Source organism: Ursus arctos, unplaced genomic scaffold, assembly GCF_023065955.2.
Source record: "Ursus arctos isolate Adak ecotype North America unplaced genomic scaffold, UrsArc2.0 scaffold_24, whole genome shotgun sequence".
Taxonomy (NCBI): Eukaryota; Metazoa; Chordata; class Mammalia; order Carnivora; family Ursidae; genus Ursus; species Ursus arctos.
Window position 1 is genome coordinate 44873893 of NW_026622919.1, and position 13963 is coordinate 44887855.

Consider the following 13963-nt stretch of genomic DNA (forward strand, 5'->3'; position numbering starts at 1 on the left):
CTAGTGCTTAGTGAACTCTTGGGCTATATACAGATATAGATATATATACAGAAGCTTGATCTCTCTTTCCCCTATTTCTACATGCAGCATCTTGCCAACATGTCTGTCCAAACACTATACTCTGCACTCCAAGCTAAGAAGTTTGCAAGCTTATTTGAAAAGGAAAAACCATACTTTGTTTATTTTAATAACCCCAGAGAGACTATTGTGGAAAATTGTGTGCACTCAATATTTTTTTGGGTTAAATCAGGTTTATATTCTGGGCTCCCCACATGTGAGAGGTTCAGAAGCACACTCAGCCAGTGTATCCCTCACTTCTACATCTGATCTTGTTGATTGTTCATTTAAAATAATTCTTACATAATTCAGATTTTCTGCTTATGATTTTGGAGCCCCAGCTTAGATCATCATCATTTTCTGCCTGAAGTATTGTAATGCTCCCGTAACTGCTTGCATACAGATTCTCTCCTCCTTGATTCACTTGAATTCTGAGGCATACTAATGATTGCAGAGACTGCTAGCTGTGATCCAAAGCCCTGTTGTTCTCTTCTTCCTGGACACACGATTAAATTACATTTTCCAGGTTCCCTTGCACTGAGGTGTGTTCATGTGACTGAGTTTTGGCCTATCCATCCTAACCCATGTGTTCCAGTCCTGCGCTTCCTCCCACTAGATGGAAATGGCCAGGAGGCTGAAGGGGTTGGTGGAGTCACATGGGAGAACGAGCCTGTGTTCCTAGTTCTCCACCTCCAGTGGAGCCATGCATCAGCAAGGATACCCACCAGGACTCTTCCGTAGGAGAGAAATAGACTTTATTCTGTTTAAACCATTATACATTTTGTGATCTATTTCTTATTGTAGTTCAGGACATCCTAAGTAATTCACTAATTTTTCTAAGGAGCACTCTACTCAATAATTAATTCAATCTATATTTATTCAACCACTAATTCCCAGTGTCTCCTATAGTGCCTGTGTGAATCATACACTGGGCACAGGGTTACAGTTTGCATTATATTTTCTCCAAATATGAGGTACTTTAAAAAGAATCTCTGTACCTAAAGGAATTTGGTTTTCTCTTTTGAAATGCCTTTCCCTATTTTCACACATGTAAGGGTTCAGAGGGTTCAAGAAAGCTAAAGGGCTAAGAGACTATGAATGGTTCATGTGGTCTGTAATGTTTCAGAGGTGGGCTTTTGGAAACATGGAGGATTAAGCTAATGTTGACAAGTCCCTCCAATTAAAGCACATAGAAATTCTAGATAACATTTAAAACTAAAAAAAAGAAAAAAAGAAAACACATGTAGCTAAACCTACAGGAAAGAAATGGGAATACCGAGGTATGAGAAAGAAGAAGAAAACCAGAAGAAGAGTTGTAAGCCATAGTTGATGCTGACCTTGAGAACGTGGGTTCCAGAGCCAAGGTTGAGTCCTAATGTTGCTACTACAACTCCATGTGACTTTAGGCAATTCAATTCACCATTTTTTTTTTGCCTGATAAAATGACAACAATAATTCTACTTACCTTTTGGAGGTTTGGTGAGGGTCAAAGGAAATAATGCAGGTAGTGCAGTTGCTGGCTATCTATCCCTGATTTGTCACCAGATAATGACTCACTTCTCCAACATTCACAGCTCCTACCTAGGAGTCAGCTCAGATGCTGTCAAAAAGGGTTTTGGTCCTGTGGCCTTCACTCCTCTTCCACAAATGGGAAGTTCACAGCCAGCTGCTGTAGCACTTGTTAACATTCCTCCTGGGTGGCGGGGGGCAGGCATGCTGCAGAAAGGGCCATGAGTAGGCCTGGAGAGCAGGTCTGTGATCCTCTGTACCTGAGGTGAAGGAGCTAGGACTGGGATGGTTTGGAAAGAAGAGCCTTGAGTTTCGTAATCATGGAGAAGGGGTGACTGTTCTAGATGGGGCATGAAGATGAGGACTCTAGCTTCCTCCTCAGGAAGCAAGGTGGTCATAGAATAGAGAAAATTAGGAGTTATTTACCAGGTTGTAACATCTCTTGAAACATGACTCCCTCAGGTCTCATTCTGGCCATAGTCAGAATAATTGTTGAGACTCATTACACACTCCTACAGCTGTGCCCTGAGGAGACAATGATTCTCAAGAGTAATCTTTCCCAGAGTTCTTTTCTAGAAGGAAGGGTGGGCAAGAGGGTCTCCCAGAGAATGTGTCTGCAGGGTCCAAGTTCTGAGCTGACCTCTTGTAGCCACTTTGCTGGATTATGGGCCCCCATCCTCTGCTTCAGCACAACTTGGAATGTCTCCTTGGGTGCTGTGAAGGCTGCGGTACAATTGAGCAAAAGAAAGAATCAACCAAAGGAAACAGTAATGTATATATGTTGCAAACCATATATTTGGTAAGGGGTTAATATCCAAAACACTGGCAAACCATATATTTGTTTTCTTTAAATGTTTGTAAAAATTCACCAGTGAAGCTCTCAGGTCAGGGATTTTCTTTGTCGGGCAAATTTTGATTACCGATGTAATCGCCTTACTAGTTATATAGGTCTATTCGGATTGTTTCTTCATGATTTAATCTTGGCAGGTTGTGTGTTTCTAGGAATTGTGCATGTAATTGTTTATAATACTCTTTTTATTTTCATATTTATTTTTATTTTTTATTTTTTTAAATTTTTTTTGGTATATTATGTTAGTCATCATACAGTACATCCCCGGTTTCCGATGTAAAGTTCGATGATTCATTACTTGGGTATAATACCCAGTGCACCATGCAATACGTGCCCTCCTTACTACCCATCACCGGTCTATCCCACTCCCCCACACCCATCCCCTCTGAGGCCCTCAGTTTGTTTCTCATAGTCCATAGTCTCTCATATTTCATTCCCCCTTCTGACTACCCCCCCCTTTCTTTATCCCTTTCTTCCCCAACGATCTTCCTAGTTCTTATGTTCCATAGATGAGAGAAATCATATGATAATTGTCATTCTCTGCTTGACTTATTTCACTTAGCATTATCTCCTCCAGTGCCTTCCATGTTGCAGCAAATGTTGAGAACTTGTTCTTTCTGATAGCTCAGTAATATTCCATGTATATATGGACCACAACTTCTTAATCCAGTAGTCTGTTGAAGGGCATCTTGGCTCCTTCCACGATTTAGCTATTGTGGACAATGCTGCTATGAACATTGGGGTGCATATGGCCCTTCTCTTCACTACGTCTGTATCTTTGGGGTAAACACCCAGTAGTGCAATGGCTGGATCATAGGGTAGCTCAATTTTTAACTTTTTAAGGGACCTCCACACTGTTTTCCAGAGTGGCTGCACCAACAATGTAGGATGGATCCCCTTTCTCCACATCCTCTCCAACAATTGTTGTTTCTTGCCTTGTCTATTTTTGCCATTCTAACTGGTGTAAGGTGGTATCTCAGTGTGGTTTTGATTTGGATTTCCCTGATGGCTAATGATTTTGAACATTTTTTCATGTGTCTGTTAGCCATTTTTATGTTATCATTGGAAAAGTATCTGTTCATATCTTCTGCCCATTTTTTGATTTGATTATTTGTTTCTCGTGTATTGAGTTTGAGAAGTTCTTTGTAGATCTTGGATACCAGTCTTTTATCTGTAGTGTCATTTGCAAATATATTCTCCCATTCTGTGGGCTTCCTCTTAGTTTTTTTGACTGTTTCCTTGGCTGTGCAGAGGCTTTTTATCTTGATGAAGTCCCATAAGTTCATTTTATCTTTTGTTTCTCTTGCCTTTGGAAATGTGTCATGAAAAAGGTTGCTTTGGCCGATGTCAAAGAGGTTCCTGCCTATTCCTCTAGAATTTTGATGGATTCCGGTCTCACATTGAGGTCTTTCATCCATATGGAGTTTATTTTTGTGTATGGTGTGAGATAGTGGTCAAGTTTCATTCTTTTGCATGTAGCTGTCCAATTTTCCCAGCACCATTTATTGAAGAGACTTTTTCCCACCAGATGTTTTTTCCTGCTTTGTCAAAGATTAGTTGCCCAAAGAGCCGAGGGTCCATTTCTGGCTTCTCTATTCTGTTCCATTGGTCTATGTGTCTGTTTTTGTGCCAGTACCATGCTGTCTTTGTGATCACAGCTTTGTAGTACAGCTTGAAACCTGGCATTGTGATGCCGCCAGCTTTGTTTTTCCTTTTCAACAGTTCCCTGGTGAATTGGGGCCTTTTCTGGTTCCACAAAAATTTAAGGGCTGTTTGTTCCAGTTCTTTGAAAAATGTTACTGGTATTTTGATCGGGATAGCATTAAAGGTGTAGATTGCTCTGAGTAGCATTGACATTTTAACTATGTTAATTCTTCTGATGTATGAGCATGGAATATTTTTCCATCTTTTTGTGTCTTCCTCAATGTTTTTCAAAAGTTTTTGCAGTTTCTAGAATATAGATCCTTTATGTCTCTGGTTAAGTTAATTCCGAGATAACATATGATTTTTGGTGCTATTGTAAATGTAATGGATTCCCTAATTTGGTGGAATTTCCCGGGGAATCCATCAGGCCCTGGACTCTTGTTTTTTTGGGAGGTTTTTCATTCAATCTCTTCATAATTAATTGGTCTGTTTCAATAATCCATTTCTTCCTTTTTCATTCTTGGTAGTTTATAGATTTCCAGGAAGGCATCCATTTGTTCCAGGTTGTTTAATTTATTGGCATAAAGCTGTTGATAAAAGTTTCTAATGATACTTCCTATTTCATTGTTGTTGGATATGACCTCTCCCCTTTCATTCATAATTTTATTAATTTGGGTCCTTTCTCTATTCTTGTGAATAAGTCTTGCTAGTGCCTGATCAATCTTATTTATTCTTTCAAAGAATCAGCTTCTAGTTCTGTTGATCTGCTCTACTGTGCTCCTGGTTTCTAATTCATTGATCTCTGCTCTAATGTTGATCAACTGCTTTCTCATGCATGGGTTAGGCCTTTTCTTCTGTTCCAGCTCCAGGTGCTTGAGGTGAGAATATAGAAACTGCATTTTAGATTTTTCTATTCTTTTAAGTAAGGCTTGGATGGCTATGTATTTTCCCCTTAGGACTGCATTTGCAGTGTCCCAAAGGTTTTGGACCGTTGTGTTTTCATTCTTATTGGTCTCCATAAATTGTTTAAATTGATTTTTAATTTCCTGGTTTACCCAATCATTCTTGAGCAAGATGGTTCTTAGTTTCCAAGTGTTTGAGTTTCTTCCAAATTTTTCCTTGTGATTGAGTTCCAATTTCAAAGCATTGTGGTCTGAGAACATACAGGGAATAATTTCAGTCTTTAGGTATCAGTTGAGACCTGCTTTGTGACCCAGTATATGGTCTATTCTGGTGAACGTTCCATGTGCATTCGAAAAGAATGTGTATTCTGTTGTTCTGGGGTATAGTGTTCTGTATATATCTATGAGGTCCATCTGGTCCAGTATGTCATTGAAAGCTCTTGTTTCTTTGTTGATTTTCTGCTTAGGTGATCTGTCTGTTGCTGATAATGGGGTGTTGAGGTCTCCAGCTTTTTTTGAGGTCCATTGGCATGAAAAATGGCTTTCCGTCTCTTTCCTTTCAGTCTGGATGCATCTTTAGGTTCAAGATGAATCTCTTGTAGGCAGAAAATGGATGGGTCATGTCTTTTTATCCATTGTGCTACCCTCTGGAGTTTTTTGGGCCATTCACATTGAGAGTGATTATTGAGAGATATGATTTTAATGATGTCATGTTGCCTGTAGAGTCTTTGTTTCTATAGATTGTAAATTTCTGTTCTGTATCACTCTTGGGCCCTTTTTACTTTTATAGAACCCCCCTTAATATCTCCTGTAGGGCTGGTTTTGTAGTTATGAATTTGGTCAGTTTTTGCCGATCCTGAAGGTCCTTATCTGTCCATCAATTATGAATGACAGCCCTGCTGGATAAAGGATCCTTGGCTGAATGCTTTCTCAGATAGAGCTTTAAAAATATCGTGCCAACCCTTCCTCTCATTCCAGATCTGTGTAGACATGTCCGACGTTATTCTGATATTTTTGCCTCTGTACGTGAGAAATTTCTTTACCCTGGCTGCTTTCAAGACTGTATCCTTGGATCTAATATTTCTGAATTGCACTAGGACATGACGTGGTGTAGGTTTGTCATTGTTGATCTTGGGAGGGGTCCTCTCTGCCTCTTGGACATGAATGCTTGTTTCCTTTGCTAGATAAGAGAATTTTTCAGCTACAATTTGTTCTAATATCTCTTCTAGACCTCTCTCTTTCTCCACCCCCTCAGGGATGCCAATTATTCTGACATTGGAACGTTTCACTGAGTCAGTAATCTCCCGTAATCTACATTCTTGAGATTGGATTTTTTTGAGCTAAGTTTCTGTTTTGCTTTCTCTTCTACCATCCCATCCTCTGATTCACTAATTCGTTCTTTTGCCTCATTTACCCTGGCCATCAGATCATCTAGTTTCGATTGCATTTGATTCATAGCATTTTTAATTTCTGCCAGATTTGCTCTCATTTCCGCCCTTAGAGATTCTATATTCTCATTAATATTTTTGTTAATATTTTATTTCAAGTCTATACATCATCTTCACCATTGTTACTCTGAACTCCACTTCTGATGATTTGGTTATATCCAGATCCATCAGTTCTGTGGCAGAAGCCACAGGCTCATTATCTTTTCTTTTCTGGGGGGGATTTCTCCTTCTTGTCATTCTGATGAGGAGAGGTTGCGGGGTTGTCCAGAGCCCAAATTATTGACCAGGACCCGGGCACTGTGCACTTGTTTTATAGGAACCTTAGGGATGTGGGCTTCTTGATTTTTCAGCCTGCTTTCTGGGGGAGGGGCCTGCCGCACTGATACTTAGGCAACCCTGTTTGGGTAGAGTCTCCGCGTCCCTGCGAGGGGGGATGGGGATGGGCACACTGTGAGCTGGTATTTCCAGGCTTTTGTTCTCTGGCGCCTTTCCCTGGTGGTTTTCTGTGGTTCTTCTGAGATTCAGAGCAGCAGTGGCTGAATCCCAGCCTCTGTCTCAGAATAGAGAGATCACAGACCATTCTCCACTGAGTTCTCTTGGCCACTTTAACTCTGTTTCTGTCGGTGCTGCCAAAAACCCTGCAGCATCCAGGGTTTTGTGCCCCACAGCCGGCATCCCAGCCCTCACTTCCAGGGCTGGCGCGTCTCTGTCCTTTGTGCTTCTAAAATCGCCAACCTCCCCGGTTCTGGCGCGCACTCCCGAGCTCCCTATTTCAGTATTGTTCACATGCGCTCCGGAGCTCCGGTTTTCAGTCTGGTTGCGCGCGCGCTCCTGAGCTCCCCGTATCAGTCCCGTTCCAGTGAGCACTCCGGAGCTCGTTTTCAGGCTGGTGTCGTGCGTTCCCTGGCTCACGATCTCAGCTCTCTCACGGGTTCCAGTCTTCAAGTCCGCCCGCTCCCCAGTGCAGGTGGCTACTGCTTCCTGGGACCTGAGCACAGCGGCTCCCTCCCCCTTCCGTTTATCTTCCGATATCTGTGCGTGGATTCATGGCTCCCCACTTTGTACCTCAAAACTCAGCACTGGAGATGTTCATTTGTAGAGATCCAGATGTATTTTCCTGCGTTTTCAGGATGATTCAGTGCGTTTTCAGGATGGTCTGGTAGATATTCACCTCGACTCAGGGGACCAGCTGAAAAAAGGGGAACTCTACTCCTACACCATGTTTTCCCTCCTGTCTTTGTGTATATTCTATAGCTACTTTTTTCTTTTTTTTTAAGATTTAGTTATTTATTTGAGAGAGAGAAAAAGATAGGATGGGGGAAGGGTCAGAGGTAGGGAATCATCAAGGAGACTCCCTGCTGTGTGTGGAACCTGACAAAGGGCTCAATCTCATGACCTATGAGATCATGACCTGAGTTGAAACCAAGAGCCAGATGCTTAACTGTCTGAGCTACCCAGGCACCCCTTTATAGCTACTTTCTTTGTGGTTATCATGGGGATCATGTTTAGTATCCTAACGTTATAGCATTCTCATTTGAATTTATGGCAGCTTCAATAATAAAGAACTCTGCTCTTTTACAACTGTGTCTCCAGTCTTTTTCAGTTCTTAATGTCACAGAATTACATCTTTGTACATTGTGTGCCCAAGAACATAAACTGATATATTTTTTGAATACATTAGTCTCCTAAATTATGTAGGATACAAGATTTGGAGTTACAAACCAGAGTTACAGTAATACCAGCTTTTAAATATTATTTTTTATTTAAATACATTAGTCCTTTAAATTACATACAAAACAAAAAATGTAGTTACAAGCCATTCTTACAATAATACTAGCTTTTATAATCGCCCATATATTTACTTTCATTGAGATCTTTATTTCTCCATCCAGCTTAGAGGTATTGTACTTTTATTTCACCTTGCAGAACTCCTTACATGTTACTTGCGGGGCAGGTCTGTGGTCACAAACGTTCTCAGCTTTAATTTTTCTGGGTATATCTTGTTTTCTCTGTCACTTTTGAAGGATAGTTTTGCTGGATATTGGATTCTTGGTTGCAGCTACTTTCTTTGAGTACTTTGAATGTATAGGCCCACTGTCTCCTGACCTCCAAAGTTTTTTTTAAAAAAGATTTTATTTATTTGTCAGAGAGAGAGAGAGCACAAACAGGGGGAGCAGCAGGCAGAGAAGACAGAGGGAAAAGCCAGCTCCCCACTGAGTAAGGGCCCATTGCGGGACTTGATCCCAGGAGCCTGGGATCATGACCCAAGCTGAAGGCAGACACTTAGCCGACTGAGCCACCCAGATGTCCCGCCTCCAAAGTTTTTGATGAGTGATATACTGATAATGTTATTACAGATCTCTTGCATATGATGATTTGCTTTTCTCTTGTTGCTTGTGAGATTCACTTTTGTCTTTTGAAAGTTTGATTCAAAGTGTCTCCCTATGGTTCTCTTTGAGTTCATCTTACTTAAATTTCATTGAAATTCTTGGATGTTTATATTCATCATTGGATTTCATCCAATTTGGGAAGTTTTCTGCCATTATTTCTTCAATATCCTTTTTGCCCTTTACCTTTCTTTTCTTTTTCTGGGACTCCCACAATGTGAATGTGGGTTCACCTGTTACTGTTCCATAGGTTCCTTAGGCTGTGCTTGCTGTTTTTCAATCTTTTTTCCTTCTGTCCCTCAGCTTCAATAATTTCCATTGTCCTGTCTTTAACTTCACTGAGTCTTTCTTCTGCCTGCTTAAATCTTTCTTCTGCCTGCTTAGTATCCTTCTAGTGAGTTTTTAGTTTCAGTTATTGTACTTTTCCAACTCCAGAAATTTTGTATTTTTTTTCAGGTTTTCTATCTCTTTATTTATATTTCCACTATTTATATGCCATTGTCTTGACTATATCCATACTTTCCCTATATTCTTTGATCATTTTTGAGATCATTGTTTTAAAGTCTTTTTCTAATATATATGCCACGTCTTTTACAGAGACAGCTTCTGTTCAACTTTTTTTTCTTTTGAATGAGCTATGCTTTTTCTGTTTCTTGTATGCTTTTTATTTTTTATTTTTTGGTTCTACATTGGACTATTCGAATCTAGTAATGTAGTAACTCTATAAATTGGATTGTTCCCCTTCTCCAGGGTTTGATGCCTCTTATAATTGTTTTTGTTTGTTGTTTTTATTTTTTTGTTGTTAAGGCTGTCTCTTCACCAAGGATCAGCCTGACGTTTTCTTATGTTTTTTCAGAAACTTGCCTTCAACATGCACAGTCATTTTCTAATTTCTTCTGTATATAAAGCAGTTTTTGAGTGTCCTAGTCTTTATTGTCTGCCTCCTGAAAGGGTAAAACCAAAAACTGAAGGGGAGAAAAAAGGGTGCCAGCTCTTTAAATCCCCTGGAATCACATCCATCAGACGGGAAGGGTCTAGCAACATTGGGGGGGGGCATGTTAACAATGATACCTGTTTCTTTGCATCTCTGTGATCAGAAGCTACAATCAGCTGTCAGAGCACAGATCCCCAATATCTTGAGGACAGGGTCTTTTTTCCTATGCCGTCTTCTACAAGCTTTGTGTAAACTGCTCCAGGAATTCATGCACAGCTGTTTGTCATGCACATATTGTTGAAGGTAAGGGATAGGTAGCTGCTGAGAGCCAAGATCTGAGATTGACCATAATTTATTATCTAAATCTTCTCCTGGAATTTGCAGCCTTCCACAGATTGCAGAGTTCCCAAATAGTGAACACCAGACAGATTCTTCCAGGGCAATTTTTGTTTACCTGGGGAGTCAAATTCCTGGTGCATCCAACTCCACCATCTTCCCTCACACAAGCCTTTTTTTTTAAAGGTCTTTTTATTTATTTGAGAGGGAGATAGAGCACGAGCAGTGGGAGGGGCAGAGAGAAAGGGAGTGGGACCAGCAGACTCCCCACTGAGTGGGGAGCTCTATGTGGGGCTCGATCCCAGGACCCTGAGATAGCAACCTGAGCTGAAGTAGATGCTTAACTGACTGAGCTGCCCAGGCGGCCGCCCTCACACAAGTTCTAAAAACATCTTTCATTGAATATGATATTGTATACATTTTCCTGTGCTACTAAATGTTCTTCAAACATGATTATAATGATGCATGCTTTTCTCTTCCTTCTCTTAATGCAGACATCCCCTTACCATTCCTGTTGTACTCTCTAGCCACTCTGAGCCACTCTCAGTGCCCTGAAGATACCGTGCTTTCTCTTGCTTCAGCTCAGATATAACATGAAATTTAAGCTGCCCCGACCAACAAAACTGAATTAAATACATCTTCAAACGACTCCTAATTGCCATCCTATTTTTACTCTATATAAGAGATTATAAATGTATATTGAATTTTCAGTCTGCTTCTACTACCCTTTGAAGCAACAAAGATGTAATGGTGAAAGGTTAGAAAATATACTTCCATGGAAGAAAAATGACAATGAATAAATAAATAAACAAGATAATCTTAACATGCAAAGAATGCCATGAGGTTAACCAGGATGACACTATTATAGTGAGTAACGGCTTCTTCAAATAGAGAAGTTAAGATAAAATTCTTTGAGGAGAAGACATTTGAGCTGAGACTTAAAATTGAGACTTTTAGTAAGTAAATATATTGCATTGTATTTATTTTTGATTTGTGGAGGGATAGAATGTTTATGAAATAATTTTTTCCCAGCTAAGAACTTGGTAAGTCTTCACATTTTCATGTCTTGATTGATTTTCTTGAATAAAAACTTGATGTTTTTTTCATACTGGTTTTATGCTTTACTCATTGCATGTATTAAGTATGTTATAGTTTTGTTGTTGTTGCTGTTGCTGCTTGTTTTTTCTACTTCTACTTCTAGCCTGTTGTTGCTAGAATGAAGAAAATCCATTTTTACTTACATCTCTTATAACCAGCCTTCTTTTTATAAATAATCTTTGTTTCCCCAGATACTTACATCATTCCTGGCACTTAGTTCATAGTAATATTGGTTGAATGAATGAATGTCTTACTGTAAGTACTGGTAATGGGATCTGTTCTTCCTCATGGCAGAGCTTCTCTATGAAGGGTTAGAAAGGTTTGCACTCACCCAGGAGGTTAGAAGGGGGAATCAGATTGATGTGGTTGGTGGATGACATGATATGAGGTTTTGGAGTTTGAGAAAAGAGGGCTTTAGTCTTTTTTTTTCTTCCAAGTTTTTATTTAAATTCAAATTAGTTAACACATAGTGTAGTATTGGTTTCAGGAAAAGAATTTAGTGGTTCATTAGTTACATATAACACACAGTGTTCATCACAAAAGTGCCCTCCTTAATGCCCATCATCCAGTTACCCCATCCCCCCCCCTTTCTTCCAACAACCCTCAGTTTGTTCTTTATGGTTAAGAGTCTCTTATGGTTTGCCTCCCTCTGTTTTTATCTTATTTTATTTTTCTTTTCCTTCCCCTATGTTCTTCTGTTTAGTTTCCTAAATTCCACATATGAGTGAAATCATATGGGATTTGTCTTCCTCTGACTGACTTATTTCTCTTAGCATAATACACTCTAGATCCATGTCATTGCAAATGCCAAGATTTCATCCTTTCTGATGGCTGAGTAATATTCCATTGTATGTATACCACATATTTTTTTTTTAAAGACTTTATTTATTTATTTGACAGAGAGACAGGCAGTGAGAGAGGTAACACAAGCAGGGGGAGTGGGAGAGGAAGAAGCAGGCTCCCAGCACGGGAGCCTGATGCGGGGCTCAATCCCAGAATGCCGGGATCACGCCCTGAGCCAAAGGCAGATGCTTAATGACTGCGCCACCCAGGCGCCCCTCTAGCACATCTTCTTTATCCAGTCATCAGTCAATGGACATTTGGGCTCTTTCCATAATTTGGTTATTGTTGATAGTGCTGTTATAAATATTGGGGGTGCATGTGCCCCTTTGAATCACTATGTTTGTATCCTTTGGATACTGGTAGTGCAATTGCTGGGTCATAGAGTAGTTCTGTTTTTAACTTTTTGTGGAAGCTCCATATTGTTTTCCAGAGTGGCTGCACCAGTTAGCATTCTCACCAAGAGTGTAAGAGGGTTCCCCTTTCTCCATGTTCTTGCTAACATCTGTTGTTTCCTGAGTTGTTCATTTTAGCCATTCTGACAGGTGTAAGGTGATCTCTCGTTGTGGTTTTGATTTGTAGTTCCCTTATGATGGTGAGCATCTTTCCATGTGTCTGTTATAGCCATTTGTGTGTCTTCTTTGGAGAAATGTCTGTTCATGTCTTCTGCCCATTTCTTAACTGGATTATTTATTTTTTGGGTATTCAGTTTGAGAATTTCTTTATAGATTTTTGATACTACCTCTTTATCTGATATGTCATTTGCAAATATCTTCTCCCATTCTGTCTGTTGCCTTTTAGTTTTGTTGACTGTTTCCTTCTCTGTGCAGAAACATTTTATCTTGATGAGTTCCCAATAGTTCATTTTTGCTTTTGTTTTCCTTGCCTCCAGAGAGGTGTCTAGTAAGAAGTTGCTGTGGCCAGGGTCAAAGAAGTTGCTGCCCATTTTCTCCTCTAGGATTTAGATGGTTCCCTGTCTCACATTTAGGTTTTTCATCCATTTTGAATTTGTTTTTGTGTATGGTGTTAAGAAGGTAGTCCAGTTTAATTCTTCTCCATGTCGCTGTCCAGTTTTTCCAACATCATTTGTTGAAGAGACTGTCTTTTTTTCTATTGGATATTCTTTCCTGCTTTGTTGAAGATTAGTTGGGCATATAGCTGTAATCCATTTCTGTGTTCTTCATTTTGTTACATTGATCTATGTGTCTATTTTTGTGTCAGTATCATATTGTCTTGATGATTACAGCTTTGTAGTACAGCTTGAAGTCTGGGATTGTGATGCCTCCCACTTTGGTTTTCTTTTCAACATTCCTTTGGATATTTGGGGTCTTTTCTGGTTCCATACAGATTTTAGCATTGTTTGTTCTAGCTCTCTGAAAAATGCTAATGTTATTTTGACTGGGATTACATTGAATGTATAGATTACTTTGGGTAGTATAGACATTTTAGTTATGTTTGTTTTTCCAAGGGGGCTTTAATCTTGATTCTACCACTTAATGTGCCTAGTGTGAAATAGGTAAGCTATTTTTCTTGATTTCTCTGAATATCAATTTCCTCATTCTTAAAAGGAGATACTCATGTAACTTCATAGGGCAATGTGAAGAATATATAAAATAATATAGGCTGAGAACTTTAGAAAGTGTCCTGGAGAGTAAGCTCTTACCTATGTTGATTAATATTTAAATCATTTGATAAACATTTATCTTTGAAATTTAAAAATTCCTGTATGTGAAAATGTATGGGTCTTTTACTTTTCAGTAGAATGTGCAGAATTCTGAGAACCATTTAGATTTTTCAAATGCAAGATTCTTTCCATTTTAGCAAAATTTGCATCAGGCTCTAATATTTTGCTATGTTCTGTTAGGGTTTCTAAAATTCATGGATTGGATCTTGGGTCTCTATTCCTATAAGTTCCATTTCTTGTATCTCTTTATCTTTTCTCTGAATGTTTTGAGAAC